General features: G+C 37.0%; 1 long non-coding RNA gene across 9 annotated transcripts in view; it reads left to right on the forward strand.

Moving 5' to 3' along the window:
* The window catches only part of LOC107053383, a 322875-nt gene that overhangs the window by 85196 nt on the left and 217399 nt on the right, over positions 1-20280 (forward strand). Inside the window, exon 1 of one of the 9 annotated variants that reach the window (XR_005860126.2) lies at positions 8475-8671. The exons of the other annotated variants lie outside the window; for them this stretch is intronic. This is a non-coding gene — a long non-coding RNA (uncharacterized LOC107053383). Of the gene's footprint in view, positions 1-8474; positions 8672-20280 lie in introns of those variants that run through there. 9 annotated transcript variants of the gene reach the window in all.

Below are 20280 nucleotides of genomic sequence, written 5' to 3' on the forward strand. Positions count from 1 at the left end.
CTTACTTGACAATATTTAAGGCTCATTTTCCAGACAGAAAATGAGGCAACATAAGTTTGTAGGCAAGATAGAAAGAAAAGCCCTAAAATTACTAAAAGATATATTATTTGAACATGACTGAAAATTTATTACATTAATTAAAAAAAATCTTAAATGACTGGCACTGGCACTGTTCAGTTTAAATCTTGCTCATAACCATTGCTCAACAATAGTCTATAGTGCTCCTATATACTATTGTTGTCAATTCATATCCCATTCTATTGAAATGTCTGTTTTATGAAATCTTGGATTTAGCTGGAATATAACTAATTAATATGTGATTTGTTATTCTTTTGAATAGAAAAATACATAACTTGTCATTCTTTTTGTCCTTGAGCGTACATCTTTCTAGAGAGGTGAAATTTTACAGTTCATATGGTTCTGTCGGTTTTTGATATTTTCTTTCTATAAAGTTATACTTTTTACTTGTGTATTTACTTATTCCATCTGAAGACAAAGTGAACTGGTTTCATTAATTGTCTATAATTGGTTTCTGTAATTGTCTTTATTCTATGGGCTATCTATTTGATCTTTGCATATCAGATAAAGGAATAGAACTAGTACTAAAGGCTTTTTGCCAAGGAGACTTCTGAATATAACTCTAGTTCTTTATATATCCTTTTCCTGATTTAAGTAAGAAGCAGGTTTACCATATACACGTAGGTTTATAACTCACTGAATTCCCTTAATGCAGCCTTCTCAACTTCTTCTTTTTCTTCTCTTTGATGGGTGTAGAAAAAGTGGGTGTTGATTAAGAGAAATTATGAATTTGGAAAATATAAAGAAGGTGTGTTTGATAGGGAGATGAGTGATTAATCTATTAGGAGAAGACAGTTGATGTGATCAGGAAAAACAAATGATTCATCTGAGCAGTAAGGGCAAGCAAAGATAGCATCTGAACAGTGGGCCAGACTGCAGAGTGCTGAATAAGCAAATGAGCATTTTGTATAAATAAGCGTGTAGTGCTCTGAGTGCTGCTTTTCTTTTTTTGGCTAATGTTCATATGGACGTGCATGCACAAAAACGTGCATGTTCACACATGTATTTGCAATGAGAAGTTGAAGAAAGGATGGAGGCAAGAGTTAGTAGAAGTTTGTTTCTGCATCCACATTCAAGAGCACATACAGCAGTGTTGATGCAGCGTTTGCATTGTTACAGATTCACATTTTGTGGCTGTTCACTCATGGAAAGATGGGCTACCAAGTGCTTTTCTGAGCAAGTAAACTTTCTTGACAATTCTGCAGTGTTAACAGGCATTTTAAATTCTTAGTACAAAATTAAAGGAGATTTGAGGGAAAACACAGCATTTTCTAAAGGCAATATCCCAAAATGACCCATAAGTATCACATTTTTATTTTTACCCCCTTCATGCAACACTTCTTAATTTCCTTTTGGCAAGCGGGTTGTAATCTTTAGCTGGTAACTAATTTGGTCATAAAATACTGACCCAGATTTTTCTGGGTAATTAACAAGTCAGTCAAATCAGCAGAAGCAGGTGTGGTATATTTTCAGAACCAGTGGAGAAAAGCAGTTAGCTGGTGTTTTAATTCTCATTTCCAGTAATGAACTATGTAACATTCTGGCTGGCTAATGTAATTAGCATTGTCTCCTCCTCCCCTTACTTCCTCACTTAAAAAAAAAAAAAGGAAATTCGAAACAGAAATTTAGGCCAAGAATTACTGACCATTTTGCACTCTTCTTACGAACATGTTATTAACCTTCTAGACTGAACCTTTTGCAGAACAGTGATAAAAAATGTATACAAGTACGTATCATGTTACAAGCTGAGGCAGAAAACAATATTTCCATTCTTCAAGCAATTAATTATTGTGATTAATGTATTTCCCCTTCTCTAAGCACAATTCTGCCAGACAGAGCCAGCCCATTGACATATTGTAGAATTATAATGCATATCTAATTAAAGGTGACCTGAAAAGGCAGGGTGTTTAGCCTTCCCTGTCAGGACCAAGAAACTGTTAATCAGAAAGTGCTTGCTTTTCACACCACCCCACCCCTCCCTTTTTTTATTTTTGTGCTAATTTCAAATCTTCTCCCTGCATCAGTGAGCAGATGAGATCTTCAGCCAGCTTTCATCTTTCAGAAAAATGAATAGTGCAGAAAGAACATTATCAAATGAGCTGTTGAAGAAGTCAGTGAATATGTCATTGAGTGTGACTGCTTCCAGAATGAATTTAGATTTATCTCTGTTATCTCCCCTCTCCCGACTGGCTCTCCACACACTGTTTGCACGCAGTGCACATGTCAACCAGGGTGGGTCATAATGAATCATGAGGGACAGTTACTTGTAGTACGATGACAGGTCCAATTGTGATACAACTTGTTCTGGAATTAAGTTTGTTAACATTATAAATTGTCTCATTTGACCAGAGGTTTAAACACCTAGAAGATTTTATGCATGCAATTTCTTAAAGTATTTCATTTCCATTAAGCAGCTGCTGCTTACTGTATTTCACAAATGAAATTGTTTCATCACATCAATAGCTGCACAAAACAACTGTGACAACAAGAAGCCTGTTTTTGCCCCCATCTTGCAAACAAGCATCATTCAAATCAATAAACTCTGGCAACTGGGTAACACCAAGAGAAGATATTTAAACTCAATTTTTAAGCACATCTCCAAATGCTTACACTAATGCAAAAGTCCAATACAAATCATGGAATTTTCATACCGTCCCGCTCAGTTTCTATAGAGATTGTCCATTCAGTTTGCAACGTTTAATTAGAAAAATAATAAATATTTTAATTTTTCTTTTTGAAGCAGGCGGTGTTGCTATACGTGGTGTGAAGCTGTCACGATGAAGATTATTTTTTTGCATGTGATGGCAAACAGTATGATTCAATTGCAATATTTTACCCATAGGGAGAAAAGGAAAGACTAACATTTTTCTTTTCTTTTCATATAATGTCAGCATTACCATGTAACAGAATGTGATATCAAAAAACGTGCAAAGTCAGCACACCTTCTGAAACATTCACGGTATGCTGTAAAGCCTTTGGGTATTTCAGTAGTTACCTATTAGTTCATACTTGTGATCATATTTGACTAGGCTACTCCTACGCAACAAATATGTCTCAGATGTTTTCAGTTAAACAAAATCAATCAGTAGCATCCCTGAAGTTTAAAAATATTTTACAGTTAATTCATCAGAATCAGTTGGTGCACCGGATTTGTTTGTTTGTTTGTTTGTTTATTGTTAAGCAGAATCCTCGGAAGTCAGAGAAGTTTCTGCAAAGTTGTTTTCTTGGGGATTTTTCTGTGTGTCCACTGTTAAGCAGGGACAGTTTGCACTCTTCAGTGCACAAGCCCTTAAGAAGTATTTTAGTGTGAATTACTCCCACCTTGAAGTTTGCTTCCTTTGTAAACCTTTAAAACAACTAACGTAAATAAGTTGTTTGCTTTGAAAATGCCTATGCAAAATCATGTGCCAGTCCCACTGGGTGCCAGAATAGGAATTTTGTGGTTCAGATGGCTGCCTGTGTCATGTGTAAAGCTACGTGTCGTTGTATGTCATGCTCTAAAGCTCGAGGCTGAAAGTAATGTGATCCATAGTGATGGCTACTGGCTCTATTTGCTTGTCTTCAAGTCAGAGCTGCAAAACTGTCTGTGCTTTTGTGGTAGAAACTGGGGCTACATATCAGAACTTCTGTATTGCAGTAGCTGAGGAGGGGAACATTATTATATAACACACTTATCAATCCCAGTTTATCCTGCAACTGTGATAGCAAACACATGCTGTCTAAAAATAATTATTGAAAAATGTTCCACATTTTTATTGTTCTGATTTTTTTTCCTATTATAATTTCTGGAACCCAATCCTTATGTATTGGTGTTTACAGTACTAATTTGGTAATTAAAGGATTAGAGGGGTCTAAAATGGTAATAAAAAATGAAATCTAAACAGTATATTGGAGAAGGAAAACAATCAAAACCATCCTAAAGCCAGGATGAATTTTGATCCTAAAATCTGTTACTGCAATGGGAGAGCTACAGAGCAGCATAAGTGAAAACACTGTCATTTTGCTGCTTATAATTATGATGTATTTACAGTTCTTCATAGCTTTAGCAATCCCATGTGATATTGCTATAACTTTTTATTCAGGGCCGCAGTTGCAAAAAATTATTTACAGCCTCTTACCACAGAAACCCTGAAGTGCTTGCTTAGGGAGTGCTCTTCTGCAGAGGAGAAACTGAGGCCTGGTTCAACTAAGCAGCTTTCTAACAGGCAGAGGAAATGCATGTCAGGACTGAGAATTGAAATTGTCATCATTAAAAAGTACTCTTCCTCTTTATCTCACCTTTCCTCCCACCTCCCATACTTCTAAGACTGTGCATCACTTAGGAGGTAACAAAATTCATAAATTAAATATACTGAACATTATTTATCATCATATTACCAACCATTAGGCACAAACAACTGCCACTTGTGTATTCTTATGAAGCATCTGCAGCTATGTAGGAAACTTCTGATATAAGTGAATTTCAACAGTTTATCCTTTAGCATTGAAAATTCAAAGCCTGGTGATTTCTAAACATAGGGGAAAAAATGATTTTGAAGGTATATAATATCCAGAAAATATGTTTTCTTTCCACTTCAAAATTATAAGAAGGTAGTTGGAATATTAAGCCTTCCAAAAAGAACGTTTAGCCATCTAGTTCACAGTACTAAAGATCACTGTTTTCTTGTATGCATAAAGAATGTTTTAGACGGAACATATGTGAGTGTGTATATATATATATATATATATACATACACATACACACACACACACATGCATGTTGTTAACTATCTTACTTTTAAATTCACCCCACCACAATCATTCTAACCAATAAACAAGAAGAAAGAGAACCTTCCCCTATAATGAATTGCTCGCCTGGTTTGCTGGTTCATTTTCCTGAGCTGGGTTACTTTCAACGTTTCCCTTGAGTTCTTGAGGATCTCTTTATTTATTTCTGTATTTTAGTAATCTTTTCCTCCCATAATCAATTAAAATCTGCTTATGGAGGACTAAGTTCTAAGTTTTCTGTGTGCGTCCTCATTCTTCAATGAGTTTATGTACAAGATTCCTGTTAATTTCAGTGGGATTTTTGCTTGATTATAAGGATTTCAGGATTCTACCCCCCAGCCTCAGAAAACATCAAGTAAAATGTTTATTACGATTATGCTAGAAATGAAGCCTGCAGGTAATAAACTATCAGAAGCACTGATAAATCACAGAAGTACAGTAAAGCATTCGAATAGATCAGGAGGCACTTAAATAAAAATTGTTGTTCCTATGAGCCCTGGAGTCACCAGCAGTATTTTCCTTTCATCAGACTGTGCTACAATTGATTGTTCTGAGGGTTTTCTAGTTTTATGATACAAATGAGAAAATTTACACTAACAATTTTGCCTCAGTTTGAGAGACAGAAAGCATGAAAATTTGGCAAATAAAAGCAGTAACATTTTTGCTGTTGTAAAATATCTTACTTGCACAGTTATTGATATGATGCAAAATAGATAATACAGACATTTCCAGTGTATGTTGTGCTTCTGTTAAAACACAAAAATCAAGTTTTGCTGAATATTCCAGAATTTTATTGCAGAACACGGTTACAAATACTACAGATTAAATATCTGAACAGATTTTAAATGTGTCTCATTTTCCTATTTGTATGATGTGTAAATAAGCATCTTCGAAATACTGAGGCAACACAGGAAACACTGAAAATTTACCTTGTGTTTTAAATAACTTTTGCGAGAGAATAAATATCAGGAAAAGTCCAAGGTTGCTCTTCTAAGATGTTCATGCTCCAGACACAAAACATATTGTCTGAACATAATAATGGCCGCATAAGTACCGTGTAGAAACTGGTTCCCCAGCTGATGGACCTGCTCGGTGACGTAGGTGGTTTCATGGAACAGGAAATAGGTGCAACATGGCACGTGTAATGCTGATTGAACCTAGGCTGGAGTCTCATTTCTTCCTCTAAAGCGTACTGCTTTCATCTGCCAACCGTTACCTTAAGTCAGCATGGAATTAATGCCATAAAGAACCTTAGGCTAAGACTGAGATTGTGTATCATCCATTTGAATACTGCACACCAGTTCATACTTCAGTTCATATATGAGATAAGAACTGATCACAGCTTGAAGTAGCATTCAGTTCCTTGTAAGGGCTGCAGAATCATGACCTCTGTTATCGAGGGGGAAAAAAATAAAGAGAGAAGAAGAAAAAAAGAAAAAGAGGAGTGGGTTTTGGTTTTGGTTGGACGCACATAAATCTCAATAATTCTATTTAATTTAAAGAAGTCACTCCAGATTTGCACCAGTACTACTGAAAATCAAAATCTGGCCCATTGTCTTAGCAAAATACACAAAGTCAATATCAGTTCATTACAGAGAGGGAGAGAGAAAAGGAATGAGAGAGAAAACAAGGATTTCGTTAGCAATGCATTCTGTAGTATAAAAGATAAAAAGGAATATCCAATTAACACACCACTATAATTGCTTGCAGACATTCTTTTTTATTTAAAGATGAAATAGCTAAGAGTTCTCATCAAAACTAGGGTCACAGCCTACATATTAAATGAAAGAAATTGATTGGGCTTTATTACACCCTGACTACTGCAAATGTGCCTCAATCACTGATTGCTATAAATTTATTCTTATAAACTACTAATTGCCCAAGTCATAATGGTAACAATGGTATAATGAAATTATCTTGATCAAGCTGATGCACAAATTTTGCTTGACAACATGAGCAGTGTGAGAAAAAAGGAAAGAAGACATGCATACAAATACATAATGTTTCATTAAAATTAAAACCAATGTTAAAACAACTGTTCTCTGAAGTATACAAAGTTCTGTATTAGAAGGGCTTCCTTTAGAAAAAAAATCATTTAAGAAGACAGGCATTTACATTTATAATAAAATGATCTTGCATTTTTTATTTGTCTTGAAAATTAATGACTTACTTAATCACATTTGATCAAAGGAGATAAGTTGATGTAGTCATGTGTTTCTGATTGCATTAAGCCTGATCCAGAGTGGCATGATGGATATTTAATAGTCTTGCTGTCCCTCTGTATCTTGTCACCATTTCTTGATATGCATGGATACTGTAGAGTACACCGCAGCACAGAACTGTACTTTGAATGGAACAGACTAAGTTTAGAAAAAAAAAAGGAAATTGTGCTGTGATTTACATGGTGGAGCTTTTACAAGTAGGTTATCCACTATCAAAAGGCTTTTCTTTCAAATACAAAACCTTACTTACTCTGTACGTGGTTTGAATCATTTTCTGCCTTCAAAAACACTTTTTGCTTCTATGCTGCCTGTACTGGAAGAGCCTCTAATAGGTTTCAAGGGCTACACAGAGGGAAAGCTCGTACCAGGGAAGATGGCCATCTAGAAGCTGTCAGAAATTTCTAGAAGCTGAAATGCAGAGCATTGTGTACAATGCCAAAACCCAGTACTATTTATATTGAGCTAATGGCTCTTTCTACAAGTGTCAGCTGAATCATTCAGAGGGAATGTTGGTGTGTATGAGAAATTATTTCTGAGCATTTCAAATGTAGTCTCAACTGTTTCAGAATCCCACCAAAAAAAAAAAAAAAAATCAATTCATGCTTAATTTTTTTCTCATTAGAGACATCATTAGGATAATTCTATTTCTTTTCTCTATGAGCGTGTCTTGCTTTGCTCTCTGAAAATACAGATCCAGAGCTTTGTACAATAGGACCATTTTTTCATTCTTGAAATGAGGGGCTCCATAAAGTGGTAATAGTTGACACAATCCCATGGGAATGTAAAAAACAGAGCTGAAAGGCTTTCCAGAGGTCACTGAGCTCAGCTGCAGCCCTAACACAGGCAGGCTGTGTGTCGGATAGGCTGCTCCATGTTGTAACTATGGCAGGCTCTATTTACTGTGACTGCCAGAAGGCTTTTTGCTACGGACTAACTCAACTCCCCTTGGTTGTGATTTATGCTTACTGATGGTTATTCGACCCATAACGACCATAAAGAATGGTTTATCCCTTTGTTCCTTGCAGTATCTGTTAGACACCAGGAATCCGTGGCTCTGCACAGCCCCACACAGCCTTCACACAGGTGTTTCTGCTTCACGTGATCACACCCAGCTCCTCATCCTAATTACTAAGTACAAGTCAAAGGTGGTCCTGGCTTAATTATAACTGCTGGGGCCCAGCTGCCACGATCACCCTTTTAATCAGTGATGGAATGCAGAGGTGCCTTTAGGAGTTCAGGATAGCTTCTTTCTGCATCCAGCCAGGAGCAGGCTCCCTTCCAGCTTCCTCAGCGCTGCTGCTTAAGCCTCCAGGTCAGGGCAGATGTTTTAAAACACATGCATGCCAATATATGTATATACACAAGGGCAACGTGCAAGAGTTTGAGGCGGAAACACAAGCAACAATCCCGGCGTGAATCGCCTCGTTAGCATCTGCTCGGTGTCCCGGGGGCATTATGAAGATCGCCCTCAGCTGCGCGAGGCCGCGTGCTGCAGGGAGGGGCGCGCGGAGCCTCGTGCCGGCTGCTAACGGCCGCCTGCCGTCCCCTCAGCGCTCAGTCAGCACCGCTCCGACGCCTGAGCCGCTCGGTGGACCGCGAGTAGGGTAAGAACAGGCTCAACGAGTGCCTGGGTTTTGCGTGTTTTATGTTTGCACTTTAATGATATTTAATGCCGATCGCCCTCTCCCCAAGCTGAGGGTGTCTCAGCGTCCAGAAACAAGTCTGTGATTCTTCCCAAGATGTCCCTCCCCGGCGTGTGACCAACGGTGCCTCTCTACAGGGTTGGTGGGTTTGGTGCTTCCCAAACCGCTTGGCTGGAAGCAGTTCTTTAGGACTGACTTTCAGTGGCGGGGATTTCTCCCTTGTGAGTGGGCTTGTTTATTCCATGCAAGCAGTGTAAAGCTCTGGGGCACACAAAGTTGTAGTATTGATGCAATGAAGTTATTGCTGATTTGGTGGCACTGATTCTATTCAACTGTGCGTGTGGTAGCAGCTGATAAGATCTTGCTGACTCATTTTGCTGCATGTTGGAGCTCTGCTGTGGTGCAGGTAGGTTGTGTTGTTTATTATCTATGTTTAAGAAGCACAACTCCTCAGATTTAGTAGTGATTGACTCTTCTTGACTGCTCAAAAAGCCAAGGGTTAAGAAATGAGGGGACCTGGCTTTACTGATAAATATTGTTTCATATATATTGGTGTGAGCTCCTGTAGTTGTAGAGACTCCAGCCTTTAGGTTACATGTTCCACGTGGACTTGCTATGCAAATGTATATTTTAATGTTTGGAATAGACTGGGCCTTGCTTTCCTTTCTATCCATTCTGTAGTTAAATAAACAGCAGATATTAAGTATTATGACGGACGTATTGACAATCTACTATTTCCTTTCTTTTATTATTACTTCATTTTTGTTTGGCGTTATTTTTAGTACTTTGTCGTCTGAGTGGATGAAATTGTGGAATTTCTTTAGCTTATTCTTACAGGCTGCTAGATGTAAAGAGTACTTTTTCCAGAAACTCACATGTCCATGTTCCTCCCCCCCCCATTGGCCTTCTTTATCATTATGTTGCTAATTTCAGTTGCCATTTTCAAGTTGTTTTGCTCTGTTTCCTGCTAGCAATCAGAAAATTATGTATATCTGCAAATGGGCCTATGTATACATAAATTTGAAGGAGAGAGTGACCAGTACGGGACATAACTGGCATAAAAATTGATGTCCTCAGAAGTTATGTCAGAGGAGAAGAAGCCATGCAACAACACTTACGTAGATGATAGGGGTATTTGACAGAATTTCTGAGCTGTTAAAATTAGGATTTCAATCCAGTGCTTGCTGAGAAAGTTCCTTAATATTATTAGTACATCAGTGATACCTGGAATGCTGTGAAACATCATCAGTATTTCTGGAATTTGTAGAACAGGAGTATAAAAGCAAAGATTTCTAAATGGCCTATTCACATAACGTTGTAACACTTTCTTCTGTCGTACTTTATCTGTCCATCTCTCTATCTATTCTGAAATGACAATCCTAACTTACTTTAAACTCTCTGAAGGTATATTCTTAAATTTTAATGTTAGAAAAGCTTCATGATGACTAGTACTTTGGCTTAATGCGGTATAGCTTCTGACAGCTGCTGCTGTAAGAAAAGCAAAGGATGACTGCATTAATGTCAGTTTCTGTCAGATTCTGGTTGCCAAACTCTTGCAGGGATGGTGACAGTGAACCAAACAAAAGTGACAAAAGGTGTGAAAGCTGTGATTTTTAAATGAGGAAGTGTGGACACTTGCATTTCACTTAGAACTGCATGAAGACCACAAACTACATGTAGACTTCTTTGATCTTTGCTCCCACTCAGGTCTTTTACCTTCTCTTGACACTATTAAAATGAAATATAAAATATTGACAAGTATGGAGTGGTTCAGACTAGAAACAGAAGTATAGCTATAACTATGGAATGTACTCAAAGGATAAGGTAATCTTGAGGTGTGACTCTAAGAATACTGAAACTCTTCTGAACAACATCTCATAGTTGTAAGGGCAATGAAAATGTGGCCTTGCTCTTAAGCCAGATGAAAGTGAGGGGTGTGTATTAAAGTAGTAAGCTATCTCCTCATAAAACCCTACTTCACTGTCTTTGTGTTAATTCCTGTGTCTTCATTTATCAAAAAAAAAAAAGCTTCCAATGTGGGTTTCTGAACAAGAGAAGTGGTATGCACCTGTTAGATGTAAGCAGAATAATTTCTGTAGCTGCTGATCAAACACAGCATAGTTGTTGGTCTTGTTCAATTTATTACAGTATCTCTAAACCTTCCCACTCTAAGATGTCCAAGTAGCAGAACAAAGATGCAAGTGAACAGTGTGCTTTCCACATTCTCGTGTTTGTGTAATATACGTTGTATGGGAACTGTTAAATCACAGCCTGAACCTCTGATTGACCACCTGAGGCAAGTGCTGAGTCAGCCACAGGGGCACAGGTGAATGCAATTTCACCTGAGTGACCAGAGCCAGGCTCCACCCCTCCTATACCCCATTTAAGGGCTGACTCCCAAGGAGGAAGGATCTCTATCTGGAGATCACTCCCCTTGGAGCCCTTCTGTGAGCCCAGGACACAGGTAAGCTCTTTATTTCATTACTCCTTCGTAAACACGATAATCTCTCTGGTCCTATACCTATTTACCTTACAATCTGTATACCTGTTTGCCGTACAATATGTATACTCAGTTACAATTTTGTGACTCTACCTCAGTTTGCAACCAGCTACAGATTCATCTAGCTTTGCACCAGTGCTTGCTGAGATGAAAGGTGAAGCTGAGGCTGTTGCCTGGTTCATGGTAACAGAAGTCCAAAGGATGCAGTGAACTCATTTTGCTTGACTGTATTTCCCTGCTCTCTCCAGTGTCCTCTATCCCCTGTCATTTCCATCTGCTCTTGGCACGAGAGCTGTGATGAATGGGCTGACCAGGGGGAAAAGGCAGACATTTTGTTGACCTTAGCCTTAAAACCACTTTTGTTGGTGAGGTTTCTGCAATGGCAGGTGAGTTTTTGGAGTTGACAGAAGCATGGTTAAGCTACAAAGAACTCTACGTGTGGTGTTTCTATTTTATGAATAGATTAGCTGGGAGGGAGAAAGTGGGAATAAAACAGTGGACAAGCATTAAGACTAGCAATAGGAAATATTTTCTGATGATTATTTCCTGTATTATTTCCAATAAGATAACACTGTTAAGTGAGTACTCTTTCAAACGCCTATTGAGTTGGTATCTATAAATTATTTTCTAAATCTGAGAGCATTAATAGACTAAATATGCTGTATATTTTGTGTTGTAGATTAAAGGTAAGATTTAGTGTTTTCTACATACTTGGGTAACATCAATTGAAATAATGTAACAGTTACAGAAGAGAATATTGTGACAGACAGTAAAACACCTTTAAGTTCCATTAGGAGGAAGCTGTTTTTATAAATATGGAGATATATATATATATATATATGCATATATCAGCTGAGGTATTTCAATTCTGAGAAGTGTTTTTCAAAGGACCTCATAGAAGGGAGGTTATAAAAATTCTCTTTAACTTGCTACTAAGTTTGCTTAGATCTGAACTGACCTAGCAATAGGACAAGAGGGAATGGCCTCAAGTTGCACCAGGGGAGATTCAAATTGGATGTTAAGAGAACATTCTTCTCTGAAAGAGTGGACAGGTGCTAGAATGGGCAGCCCAGGGGGGTTGTTGTATCACCATCTCTGGAGATGTTCAAGAAATGTTTAGATGTTCTGAGGAATGTGAATTAGTGGGAAATATTGGCGATAGGTGAACAGTTGGACTGGATGGATGATCTTGGAGTTCTTTTCCAGCCTTGGTGATTCTATGTTTCTGTATGCTTGTATGTTGGATTATTATGAAACTGTTCTATTGATTATTTTTTCCTCTCCTCATCAGACTCTGAAACATGTAGTACTATATGAATGCATGCCATGTCATAGGTATTATTTTAATGGTAGACTCTCTCACTTTTAAATTTCTTCAAGTTTAAAATATGTGCTTCTAGTCCTAAAATGCAAACGTGATCGAAGGTCACACAGTAATTAACTCTTGGACACAATTCATTGGTATTAGAAGGGTATTCTTCAGTTGTTTTGTGATGCAGAACAGATGCTTTGTTAATCAGAAACTTATCAACCTAAGCTTGAACACTAATAAAATCAAGTGCAATGACTGAATATCTCTGGGGACACAACTTAATATACATTTTGTCACACAACCTTCAACGTAAGTATCCAGATTTTTTTTCTTGCGTGTGAGAACTTCAGAAGACTTTTTTTTAATGACATAAGATTCATGGAAAAAATAAAAAGACGAAAGCTGTCTTCAAAACAATAAGGAAAGAAAGGAGGATATTTTCTGTAGAACATCTAGGCTTAGTTTCTAATACAAAACATCATCATTGTAGCCTATTCAATGAGAGAGTGGGAAGAACAGAGGCTGTTATAAAGGGCTATCTTGAGATAGATAAACATTGGATTTTTCTTTCTCTAGTCATTTGTTTTTATAATCTGGAAGGAAGATGAGACTAAGACAAAACAGCCTTCCTTCTGGTTGGGTATAATTTGAGCAGAACACTTGATGTCGACTCCTTGTTTGCCTTATTATTAGGACTAGACTCGAAACGGACAGTTTAGAGCATGGTGAGGCTTCTTTTCATCCTTTACATGATTTTTTTTTTCTGAGGCAGGTAATGTGATTCTTTGGATTTTGTAATTTCATTGTGCGTTATAGCTTTAAGGAGGAGGGGGAACTGTAATAAGCAAGGAGAAGAGTCTCTGCCTATTTCTAATTGGAAAATTCTTAATACTGCTTAATTTTTTTTCTCTACATCAAATCTTAACAAGTCCAGATCTGAAGTACTTTTTCACTGTTTTTTATATTGTTGTTAAACCACCTTGAAAGAAGAATTTTTTTGGCTGCTGCACTGGAGACAAGAGAAACTAAGTGTGAACAAAGCCATACGATCAGCTGTCATAAATGAATTTTGGGACAGAGCACTACAAATCACATTGTGTAGTTCAGTAATGTTGGTTATCACTTCACTATTCTGAGCACTTTTTGGAATATGCTACTATTTAAACGCATCATCATGGCACAAAGCATCTTTTGTGACCGACTTTGATATGACCATCAACTACCATCATTTGTGTTTCTTTTCTCCAAATATCATTTCAAAGAGAAGATAATTATTACTATTAAGATCTTTTTCCATGCTAAAACAGTTGCAGAAATGGACTAGGTATGATGTTTTAGAAGTGGATATGTGATTAAGTCATCTTAAATATTTAAGCTTTCCATGTACTCCAACAATGTGAATGTTTCTTTTGATATTTGTTATCTGTGTTTAGAAGGTTTAAAATTCCAAGCTACTGTCTGAAGCTTCTGGCAGCTTCTAAAGAAGTGTATTTGACCTGAAAGGAAAACTATTGCTAAGATGACTTCAATATTTTTCTCTGCAAAGTGTCTTTGTAATGCACAGCCCACTTCATGAATTTGGAACTGCCTCAAACTTTTAACGTTTGGTTTTGAAAATTTCTGTTGTAAACATTAAAAAATATGCTGAAATTCTATTACCAAGTGTGTTTCAAAGCAAAACAAGGCACAGATTTAGAATTATTTTCAGTTATATAAACTGTTATGACAGAGCTATCTGATAGTCATGCTGAGCCTAAAGCCCATTTGAGAACTTAGTTTGATGTATTTGTGATTGTGAGTGTATGTGTTGCAGTAACTGAATGGAGCTGAGGTAATTTATCTAAAATTATGGCAGGCATCTTTCTAACTCAATTGATCACCACTCTTGCTATTCTCAGGAAAGTATGAGATTTTTAAAAGGGCTGCTGTAAGCAAATGTTATCTCAGGGATTGATGGGATGCTTATCTTAAAAAATAAAATAAGTTATGACTTCTAAAATTTCAGTTGTCTTGGAACGTAGAGATATGTGATCTTGGCTGCCTTGAGTTCGGTTATCTCTCTGAAGACTGGAATACTGTGTTTTGCAGGAAGAGAGGGTCTTTTACTTGTTTGTGAAGATATTTTAAATTAAGGTTGGAGAAGACATTTCTTGGGACTTGGTAAATAAATAAGCTTTCAAGCAACATATGTGACTAGCTTTAGGTGAGAAGATTTCAGCCTTATTGTTTCCTAATGAATGTTAAAGATAACTCTGATACTGCAGACCAAGTTGCTGGAAAAGCTAGAGAGAAAATTGTATGGCTTACAAGGGTCTTTGCGGGCACTTTATTTAGAACTCCACTAGCAAGGTAATGAGCAGAGCATGATAAGAGGTATAACTTGCCTGGAGTTATGAAAAGTGCATTAAAAATGACAAATGTTACAAAGGAGGTTTTCATTTCTATCATTTAGTGATAGGGGAAATTAAAAGTTGTGGGGGAAATGTCAAAAGAAAAGCAGAATATTCTGTGACTAAATGAAAGGTAAGTGGAAAAAGACTCTTTGAAACAGAAGGGGCAAAATATGTTAGTTTTGTTGGTAACTTGTAATGAGAAGCAGAGTACTGATATCACAGTTAATCATGGTGATGTTCCTTTTCCTTGTTTGTTGCCAACACAGTCTCTGATTCCTAAACTGGCAAATTTACTTTAGATCATCAGCTCAAAATTCTAGGATGAAGCTGGACTAATTTCTCACAGTTCTTAGAGAATCTTGAGCTTAGGTTATATATCCAGTGCTTAGAACAAGTCTGAAGTCAGACCTTCTGCTCCTACCAGTTTAGAAGTTTGTAAAGACTATTTGCAGCAAAGCTGTCTGGGTGCAGAACAAAGTTATGTCCTTTGTCATGGTCTCTCCTTTGAGGAGAACTCCACAAGCAAGCAGTTCTAATGCTTTGCTTTATTCCTCCATCCTCTTAGTGCTTCTGTCTTTGTGATGAACCTAATCTTCATGTGCTTCAACAGTTTTAACAGACCATAAATTATGAACAATAAAAAGGTTTGCACTTCCCCACCCATCCATGTGCCCTTTGTGTCCTTTGCTGCCTTACTGTTCTGTTCTTTCCTTCCTTGTCCGTAGACAACTCTGAGTCAGTGGGTTTTATTTCTGTCTTTCAAGCTTTGACTCTTCAGTGTGTGAAATTTCACTGAGCTAAATCTCTGTAGGGCTGACTCAGCATTCTGTGCCATTTGTCAATTTCATTGATCACTCTGACCAACAGGGTGAGGGGAGACTTGCAGAGTCAGCAGTTAGCAACTGGCCTTTCCCAGGATTATACTGTAAGAACTTCCAAATTAAAGAAAAAAAATAGAACTTTCTGATTTCTCTGCAGTGGAACTTCCAATGAATAAAAAAACATCTCAACTCTCTTGCTTCACTCAACTGTAATTTTTTTTATTAGTTCTTATTTTTCATAAGATAACTCTTGTGGAAAAAGAAAATTTTGCCTTACATGTGTAAATAGTTTTACGTTTTATTCTATTTCTTGTTAGAACTATACATCCTACATCTACTACTGGTAGTCAAACAAGACTATCAGATTCTAGACTATGCTCCTATTCTAATTTTCTTGAAGGGATATGAGCTAGGTTTAAGATCTGTGTTAGGGATGGAAAGACAAAGCAAGTACACTATGCACACGCATATATATATATCAAATGTTTATTTTACATGTGTCTTCTCAGTAATACATACAGGAGAGTTCAACCTTGTGTTAGAGGGAAAGCAAAAAAAATGGGTGCGTTGCAGACAAATATCACTGTCAAATATCTGAAAAAAGAAATATCTTATTTCAACTGAAGGAGAACTGTCTATCATTTTGACTGCTGTAAATTCTCTCTAGATTGAATTTATTTTCTTAAGAGGTTCTGAATTTTAGCCTCAAGTCTTCTCTTACAATCAACATGGGACTTGGGCTGAACAGTCCTTTTCCTACCTTACTGCCCTTCTTTCTATCCATATATATATCCACGTATATACATATACACATACTCAGGCCTCCTATTTCTGTGTCAGGAAGCAGGTCTGCAGATACCCAATGAAAGTGCCATTATTTTTTCAGAACTAGGGGAGCTAAAGATTTGCACAGTGAGCAGTCACCACTCTGCATTATATATTGACAATTCCCAAATACTATCACTTTAACAATTCCATGTCTAGCAAATAAAATTGCTTGTAGGCAAGGTATAGACCTTGTCTATTCCTTTCTCTTTCCCACTGCTACATTGTTCCTCTTCTATTTGATAGAACTTATACATAAAAACAGATGGAGTAAAGACCTGGGGTTGTACAAACATTATTTATGTGCTTAATTTAGTTCAATATGCTGATTTATCTAGATTTGGCAGTGAAAACACTTTTTGCCTTTTATTACTGGAACAAATGTTTGCAGAATCTGTGCTTAGAGGATGATCAGATGTTCAAAGTTCTTTTGGAGGATCATAGAATTGCTCACGTTAGGAAAGACCTTAAACATCATCAACTCCAATCACAACCTAACCATACTACCCTAACTCCAACAACCTTCTGCTAAATCATGCCCCTGGGCACCACATCCAAATGGTTTTTAAACAACCAGGAATGGTGATTCAACCATCTCCACCTCTCTGGGAAGCCCGTTCCTCTGCTTAACAACCATTTCTGTGAAGAAGTTTTTCCTGATATCCAACCTAAACTTACCCTGGTGCAACTTAAGGCAGTTTCCCCTCATCCTTTGCCATCATCCTGGCAAAGCTTATTAACTAACTTATGCTTATTTACCAGTCTCGTGATCAGTGAAAGTGGTGACAGTGCTGTTGTTTTGGAGCGCTGCGTAAGTGAAGTGGTTCTAGTAACAAACAAGTAAAGGAACTGTATATGGTGTAGCATCATACTGAATACACAAAAAGAATACAAGCACAAGGCAATATTATTGCATTATTCCCCTTTTTTTCATTTATTTTGTTTTTAGACTTTTCCTACTTGATAAAACAAGTCTTAAAGAAAAATCATTTTAACATAATTTGGCAGTGAAAAGAATTCCTGCAGAAGTTAGATATTTAATGAATTCATACTCAACTGATTAATCTGAAGAACCAATGTTATTCATGAGATTGAAACTCATTAAAGGCTGTTTCCTTTAACATCTCCTTTCATTGTTTTTCTACAATTCTGTTGTATTCAGGAGTGAAATGAGTTTATTTGCCATATTAGGTACACATTGCAACTTGTTGAAACAGTAAGTTCTTTAGAAATGACAAGATGTGTTTTGTTGGTCCCTTTATGCTCGCTTTGTACCTCTGCTCTCCCTGCTTTTGGGAAATAGACCTCCAGTTATATTTAGGATAACTGTCTTTAGGATAGTAGTAGATTCTGTTGTCTTTCTTGTTTTATGAATCTAGTATCTCAACATACCCCCATTGTAGGGAAAAGAGATACTGTTATAGATATTTTACACTGTAAATGTTTGTATTATTCTTCAATGTTTAACAACATATTGCTAGTTATATTTTCAGTAAGGAATATGTGCTTTTGTTTTGCTTTTGCTCTAGCAATTTAACTAGCCATCAGAACTGTAGATTTGTAATCTTTGGTGCTGTAAGGAGCAGTGGATATTTAAGTAACCTGACTCAGTCTTAGAACTAGCAGCGTTCTTCCGAATAACAAATACCAGCATGAAACAGTGATAATGGCTAAACTATAACCTGTGCTAAAATTAGAAATGTTAGCTAAGCAGGTATTCAGTTGTGCATCTCACAGATTTCAGTCTCCAGGCTTTCTGCAACTGAAATGCTTGGCTAAAAGTTATCTGACTGCTAAGGTGAATCCTAGAGATATGCACCACAGACCTGAATGTGTTACTGCGATCTGTGTCATCCCCTCCGCCCCCCCCTCCCAAACTTCCATTTGCCTTTTTAATGGTGACAGGTTGGACATGCAAACCTTGTGATGATATCTTGAGATACGTGCCGAATTTGAAATGTTAGAAGATGGATGCTGCAAGGGATGCACTGCACAGACAGGCTAGTAGGACAGTGGTAAGGAGAATAAAGAGAAAATACTGGTGCAACATGAGTGCTGTAGTTGGAGAATTTCTGTGCAAATTGGTTGATAGCTCATTTTCTATAACAAAGAGCAGCAGCTGAAAGAGTTCTCTAAGACCTCCCTGAGCTCAAGATTAAAAAGCATATTTCTCCATTGTCTCAATCCAGATTCACTCTAGTATAATTTTGGAAGACTACAGCAATAGGTGTGGTGAGTGCTGGGTAGGAGACCACATTATATATAAACTGTAGGAGCAATTGGTTAGCTTTAGCTAAGGAATTCATGTTGAATAGCGTTATTTTGTCAGAAGGTGATAATGGAAGTCTGAAGAAGCTACTGAATAATGGCCTCCTAGTGCATGGAAAGTCTCTTCAAACAAGCAGGAAAAATCCCACAAAAACCTATGATTCATAAAAATAACTCTCTAAATGTGTGAAATCTGGGATTTTTCACAGCTGCAAAATGTTGTGCTCCTTTTGCAAATAGTTTTTTGCCAAATCCCTTTAGAGAAGAGCTCAGCTCTACTAAAGAATGAAGCACCAATACAGAGGACTGCAGATAGCATCAGGTTACGTAGGTTAGTTTTTACTCATAAGTGGGAAAATGGAAAGAGGAATTATGCCTAATCAGGTCACTGTGATTCTCCACTTAATCGTTATAGGTAGAATATATTCCTTAGCTTCTTGATTTCCAAATGCCAGTCACTTGTTGGGCACGATTAACACCTGCAGAAGGGACTTCTTTCTAAGCAATTTCCAGAACTATTATATGTTCTGTCTCATGGCTTATAAAATAAAGCCTGAATATGAATATTAAAAACATGCTAATTATCATCTTTAATTACTAGATAAAATCACAGTGTTGCTTTAACCTGTGCAACCTTTAAATGTGCAAGATAACACTTTGTGGCAGTTTAGATTGTAAGCGTTGGACTCCCACAAGGCTGAATCTTTTCACTGACTGGAAAAGTCTTTGAAAGAATCCTTTCATGGCAGCAAAATAAGTGTGTAATTGAAACAAAATGTATTTTAGGGCTCAATTTGTTCTTTTAGTTTCTTGGTTTTGTGTTCTTGTCATGCATAAGGCATGCAGGATTGAAACAATTCATAGATAAAACCCTTCTGTCTCTCATGAGCACAGTATAGCTATGTTGCAGTGACAGAGGCTGTAATGCTTGTGAATAGGTGTAGTGACTACCAGTGTAAAGAAAATACATCTGAGTGTAGGCATCTTTCTCTTTTCTTAATACAAAGTCACCAAATACCTTTAAATAATATTTAAATACTGTTAATATTGTAGAGAGTTAAGTGGAGTTTGAAATGCTGATTTTACAAATTTAAATAATAATTAAAATATGCTGACACAAATGTATTAGAAATAAACCTATATAAAGGAGCAGTTAACCCAGAACTATTGTGAGATATATATTGTTTGACATAATTTCATATGAGCAAGCAGAAGTACCCCATCCTTTAGATTGTGGTAATGTGCCTTATTGTTAAGTTCAATAGGAAAAGCTATTCATACTGTAGTATGATTGAAAAGAAAATTGAATCCTTTTGATGTTATAAATGTGTCTATTACTGCATGTGCACACAAATTTTCCATGGAAATTATGGTGAAAGTAGTGATTCTCCTAGAAAAATGCATTAGTGTTGACATGTTCAATTTTAGCCACATCAGAATATAAATACCCT

The sequence above is a fragment of the Gallus gallus genome, chromosome 5 (assembly GCF_016699485.2).
Source record: "Gallus gallus isolate bGalGal1 chromosome 5, bGalGal1.mat.broiler.GRCg7b, whole genome shotgun sequence".
NCBI lineage: Eukaryota > Metazoa > Chordata > Aves > Galliformes > Phasianidae > Gallus > Gallus gallus.